Source organism: Papaver somniferum, unplaced genomic scaffold (genome assembly GCF_003573695.1).
Source record: "Papaver somniferum cultivar HN1 unplaced genomic scaffold, ASM357369v1 unplaced-scaffold_84, whole genome shotgun sequence".
Taxonomy (NCBI): domain Eukaryota; kingdom Viridiplantae; phylum Streptophyta; class Magnoliopsida; order Ranunculales; family Papaveraceae; genus Papaver; species Papaver somniferum.
This window is the reverse complement of record NW_020651415.1, coordinates 53,461-60,002: the sequence shown is the minus strand read 5'-3', so window position 1 is coordinate 60,002 and position 6,542 is coordinate 53,461.

The window sequence follows — 6,542 nt, the reverse complement described above, 5'->3', positions numbered from 1 at the left end:
AAAAAACATAAAAAATGGAGCTCATTTACCTTGAAATGTTGACTCTTGTGCAAATATGTATTTTTATTAGGAGTCTTAGTCTAGATATTTAGGCACCCTGATTCTAGAACAATTCACATAGTGATAAAAAATTTGCACGCGCACGATCTACCAATACATGTATGGCCTCGATCTTCAAGGTGTTTGATAGGAAGTTACGATTGCCAATCACTTTAGAATACTGAACGAAACTTGACTAGCTTGTTCTTTGGTTGGTTGGGATAGAAGGTGGAGGTTACATTAAGAAAGACAACCATCGAATTTAACTGGGTGCATGAAAAAGGGCTACCTCTTGCAAAGTGTCATGTAATCTTTTGTTTCCTTTTGTATATGTATCAAAAGTGTTTCCTTTTCAAAAAAAGAAAAAGAAAAAAAAGAATGAAAAAAATGAAAAAATAAATCAAGTATTTATCAATTCCATCCTCTCTTGTTCCAAAAATAAAAGAGAGTAGTCAATGTAAATAAGAGTCATGTAAATAGTCAATTTGTTGTTTCATTGTAATAAGCAAGGAAGGGTGTATGCCATTGATGTACAACGCGAGTAATTGTGAAATACCTCCAACTCATTCACAATTCTCGTAAAGTCCGGACAGCTAGCTAGATTTCGACCTTGGTTCTTAGCCTGAGAAACTATCTCTTGGTGATTAGTAGTCATAACATCCGATCTTTCTTTACACATGTGTAGATACACTTTACACTCTTATCACATGTCTTTATTTGTTATCAGTGCTAGGATTGTGCCTTCGATAGCTAGATTGACATCTCCATTTTGCTGTGAGCTTAACTGACTTGCACATGTCACATTTGATGGAATCTGAGCTTATATTTTGACCTAGAACTTTGTAGGTACGTTCTAAGCAAACCTTCACGAGACTTCAACTCGTCCACTAGGGACACTTAGTGGTTTAAAAGGCTTAGTGCATACGCTAAATGCATTCGAGAGACCAGCGACAGTGGTATAGGTAGGATTTCCTTAGTTTTGTTTTACTTGAGGAGAAGTAAAATTCAGGTTTGGGGGTATTTGATGAGTGCTAAAAAGTGCATATTTCTATATATTTTTCTTGGCATTTAACTCATCTTTTGTGCATTAATTCTACATTTTATCCCATATTCTGTATTTTCATTGTTTTCAAGAATAAATATTTTTCTTACTTAATTTTGCATTTTTAGGTAATAAATAAAGTTTGGATGAATAGCAGAGCGGAAAAGAGCAGAAAAGTAGTGAAAAGCCGGGAGGAATTACACAAGGAAGCCGCGAAGAATGTTGTGCACAAGACCAAAAGGCTAGAAGTGGGCTTGAAGAAGAAGAATTGTCCTTAAAGAAGATATGGGCTTGGCATACCCAAGGCCCAAAACCCTTACTCAAACACATTTCCACTATCCAAGCCCGTCTCGGATTTCAGCCGTCAGATCGAAGCATTTCAGCATCCTACGGTCGCTCCATCATCGCACATCAAACTCCGAAGCCCCCGCTTTACATCGCAACGCCCATTCCATTAGAGGACCAACAGTGGGCTTGCTCCCAACACTAAAACCAAAATTTTTGCTCCCAATTAAAAACCAAACTTTCTACCTCTTTAGAACCAAATTTGCTCCCATCAAAACCAAAAGCTCCCAAATGGGCTTTGTCTTCAAAGTCTAAAACCAAAGTTTTCAAAACCCAATAAACCAAAGTGTTTTCTTTTCCCATTAGGTCCAAATTTTTTAAAACCCATTAAAAACCAAATTTCTTTTTCAAACCCGACAAAACCAAATGTTACCCACCAAAACCAAATTTTTCCCAAAAATCCAAACCCTTTAAAACCAAATAGTGGGATTTGTGTCTTTACAATATGGGCCAACCTAGTGCTCTCCATGAATACATGTATCCCACAATAAAAATTCCATTATCATGTATTGTCTTACCTCAAACCAATAACCCTTTTAAAATAAATGCAAGCATGATACAAATACTTCCTTTATTTCGAGGGTTCGATTCTGAGAACCCCTATACTCATGTAAGAGAGTTTGAACAAATTTGTCGGACTATGCAACCTGATCATATGTCCGAAGACTCTCTGAAATTGCGTTTGTTTACATTTTCTCTAAAGGAAAGGGCCAAAACATGGTTTTACGGTTTGAGACCACAATCAATCACCACTTGGGAACAACTCACTAATCAATTTTTCCAAAGATTTTTTCCACATCATAGGACCATCGCTATTCGTCAAAATATCAATTGTTTTGTCCAGTTGGATGAGGAAACTGTTTTTGACTATTTTGAACGTTTTAATGATTTGTTGAGCGAATGTCCGCACCATGGATTTGAGAAGTGGAGACTTGTCGTCATCCTCTATGAGGGACTAGACTTTAAATCTCAAACCATAGTTGATTCAATGTGTAATGGTGAGTTTATTGATAAATCTGTGGATGATGCATGGAATTTTTTAGCCGAGATTGCAGAGAAAACCCATCAATGGGAATCCGTTAGGGAAACAGGAACAACACCACATGATATGAGTCACCCCCATGAATTAGAGTTTTATTCTTGTAATAGCTCCGACCTTAGGATTGAAAATTATCCTAGATTGCAAAATCCCTATCATGATGATGATGATGACTATGATGTTATGTTAGAAGAACATGTCTATACTGAAAATGTTATCGAACCTTTGGGTTCAAATACATTAGGCGTCTCTGCCCCGACCTTAATGCATGATATGTCTTCTAATATTCCATGTGATGTTTCCCCTGATGAGCCGATACACGAGGATAAATCTGTTAATGATGTTGATGACTCTGATTGTGATCTTGCTAATGTGATTGATGATTGTAAGCATGATGTGACATGTATAGATGATTTAGGAGATTTTGATTTGATTGATAATGATGTGCCTATTCTTCTACATAAGTCACAATCTGATGGCCCTCCACCCAACCTAGATTTGGTTTGTACCCATATTGTCAAACCGACTTTTCTGAGAGTCCCTAATCTAGGTTTGGAACTGTGTGCTTCCCAAGTCCTCTTGGACTATTTTGCTTCTAAGTATAATACATTTGAGGAACCACAGTTGGAATTAGCATGTTTGCCCGTCCCTAGCACAGTTCACTTTGAGTTAGACCTTGTGCATGATGAACCCCCGAAACTGCGCGATTTTGTTTTCAAAATTATATCTTCTGTAAAATCCAGGTTTGGGGGTAGCTCATTTTGTTTCACAGCTTCACTTGCATGCCTATCATATTATTATTGTGTGAAGCTGTTGAAACCTCTACACTTTGTCTTTTGGGTTGATCCTCAACTCTTTAGATTGTTAGTGTATGGTGAATTTTTGTATATAATCCAGTAGATAAAATTTCTTAAAAACCTTTTTGTTCCTTTTGTACATATTTTGCTAATCCAATATGATCTCGGCTGACATATGTTGGATTCTTGCCTTGAATAACGAAGTTCTAATATTGCTTTCGCCGAAATCGGGTATTCTCTTTCCTTTTTCTCTACTCAACATGATCCTCTTCATATGTTGTATTATAATTTTGTTCATATTTTGAAACATTGAGGACAATGTTTAGTTTAGGTTTGGGGGTATAGAGTAGATACCACGATAATATGCCATAATTGAAAACAAGAACTCCTTCTTTTTGAAAAATTGAAAAATCAAAATAAAAAATTAAAAAATGAAAAATCATAAAAATGGAGCTCATTTACCTTGAAATGTTGACTCTTGTGCAAATATGTAATTATTAGGAGTCTTAGTCTAGATATTTAGGCACCCTGATTCTAGCACAATTCACATAGTGATAAGAAATTTGCACGCGCACGATCTACCAATACATGTATGGCCTCGATCTTCAAGGTGTTTGATAGGAAGTTACGATTTCCAATCACTTTAGAATACTGAACGAAACTTGACTAGCTTGTTCTTTGGTTGGTTGGGATAGAAGGTGGAGGTTACATTAAGAAAGACAACCATCGAATTTAACTGGGTGCATCAAAAAGGGCTACCTCTTGCAAAGTGTCATGTAATTTTTGTTTCCTTTTGTATATGTATCAAAAGTGTCTCCTTCAAAAAAAAAAATACAAAAAAATCAAGTATTTATCAATTCCATCCTCTCTTGTTCCAAAAATAAAAGAGAGTAGTCAATGTAAATAAGAGTCATGTAAAGAGTCATTTTGTTGTTTCATTGTAATAAGCAAGGAGGGTGTATGCCATTGATGTACAACGCGAGTAATTGTAAAATACCTCCAACTCATTCACAATTCTCGTAAAGTCCGGACAGCTAGCTAGATTTCGACCTTGGTTCTTAGCCTGAGAAACTATCTCTTGGTGATTAGTAGTCATAACATCCGATCTTTCTTTACACATGTGTAGATACACTTTACACTCTTATCACATGTCTTTATTTGTTATCAGTGCTATGATTGTGCCTTGATAGCTAGATTGACATCTCCATTTTGCTGTGAGCTTAACTGACTTGCACATGTCACATTTGATGGAATCTGAGCTTATATTTTGACCTAGAACTTTGTAGGTACGTTCTAAGCAAACCTTCACGAGACTTCAACTCGTCCACTAGGGACACTTAGTGGTTTAAAAGGCTTAGTGCATACGCTAAATGCATTCGAGAGACCAGCGACAGTGGTATAGGTAGGATTTCCTTAGTTTTGTTTTACTTGAGGAAAAGTAAAATTCAGGTTTGGGGGTATTTGATGAGTGCTAAAAAGTGCATATTTCTATATATTTTTCTTGGCATTTAACTCATCTTTTGTGCATTAATTCTACATTTTATCCCATATTCTGTATTTTCGTTGTTTTCAAGAATAAATATTTTTCTTAATTAATTTTACATTTTTAGGTACTAAATAAAGCATGGTTATCTCACGGAGCGAAAAGAGCAAAGGAACGGCAAAGACTCTCGATAGGAGGAAGCGAAGAATGATGTTTGCAAGAGCTGGATCAACTAGAAGTGGGCTTGAAGAGGAAGAATTGTTCTTAAAGAAGATATGGGCTTGGCATACCCAAGGCCCAAAACCGTTACCCAAACCCATTTCCAATATCCATACCCGTCTCCATCGTTATCCGTCAGATTAGATCACATTTAGATCCTACGGTCGTTTCTTTGCCTGCGCATCAAACCTCGATACTTCCGCTTAACACTACAGCACCTAACTCCATCTGGAGCCGTCAGCTTCATTGTATCACTTAATCCAACGGTCGATCAGAGCATTCTTCTATATTGCCGTTAAATTCAATGTGAAGTTGATGATCCAACGCCTTCCACTCGTTGTTCATCAAACTCCGCTGCACCTGACCAACACCTAAACATCAAATATCTTCACCTTCAGCCAAACACTTCCTTTCCCCAAAACTATCGTTCTCCCCGACCATTGCAGAGCTCTGCAATTTCTCCTTCTCGAGCTCCTGTACCTCTTCACCATCTCGAGTCTCTCCAACCACACAACCTCCCCCGTAAAACATCACTCTAGACTCTATCTCTCTCACCTCTATCTCATTCATCACCTATGAGATACATCTAAGAGAACTAGGGTTTGAGTACAAATGGCAGATGGCTTTCAGAGACGTAAGAAATTGATGGGTTCGTAGCATAGTCAAGTTGGGAGCATGGGTTGGCGTCAATTTGCAGAGGGGACAACAAATTTAGAGGGTATGGTGAGTTTTTCCCAAATTCCTATAAACCCTAATTTTGTTAAATTTGGGGGTTTGGTGTAAAAACCCTAATTGGGTGTTCTGATTATAAATAGGAAGTGAGGGTGTAATGTTTTGGGTATGCTGGAATAGCCAGTGTCCAGAACTTTGATGTTCTGCATATATTCATGTTCTGTTAATGTAATGCTCCCTGTTGTTAATGTGATGTTCCCTGTTTTTGTGTAATGTCCCCTGTTTAAATATCTTGTTGTTGTTGTTGTTAATGTGATGTTTTTGTGTTGTTCCTGTTAATCATGTGTTGTTCCATCTGTTCTCTCATATTCTCATTAGCTGAGGCTCAGATGAAGCTTTAGTGGACTGTTAGGTAGTGGAATGTTAGGTTAGAAGCCTTAGTGCACTGATTTGATTGAGCAATGGGAGAATTCAGTGCTCACTAGTGCTTGTGATTGATTGTACTGTCAAAAGACAGTCAATACTAGGAGCACATCAGTTGAGCAAGCTGTTTATCTTGCTATTCCCTTTTTGTATGCTTAGGATCTTAAGTTGGCCTTAACTGTCACTTAATTCCATTAAGGATTCAACCTAGAACTATACTATCTGGCTAGGTCACAGGGTAGATTCATAACCCAGTTGTGTTGTTTCTCTGTTCTGTTATTCTTATTTGCTCACTGCCATTGCCCTTGGCTTAGGCCTTGGTTTATTACACTGCCATTTCCTTTGCTTTTCTTCACTTTTCCTCATTCCTTCACTGCCACTGTTTTACTTTCACTTGTCCTTCATTTTGTTTGCCATTTTCTCCTGCTACTTCAACTACTCCTTGTTCTGCTGCTGCTACTACTTGCATTGCTTGTGCTGCTG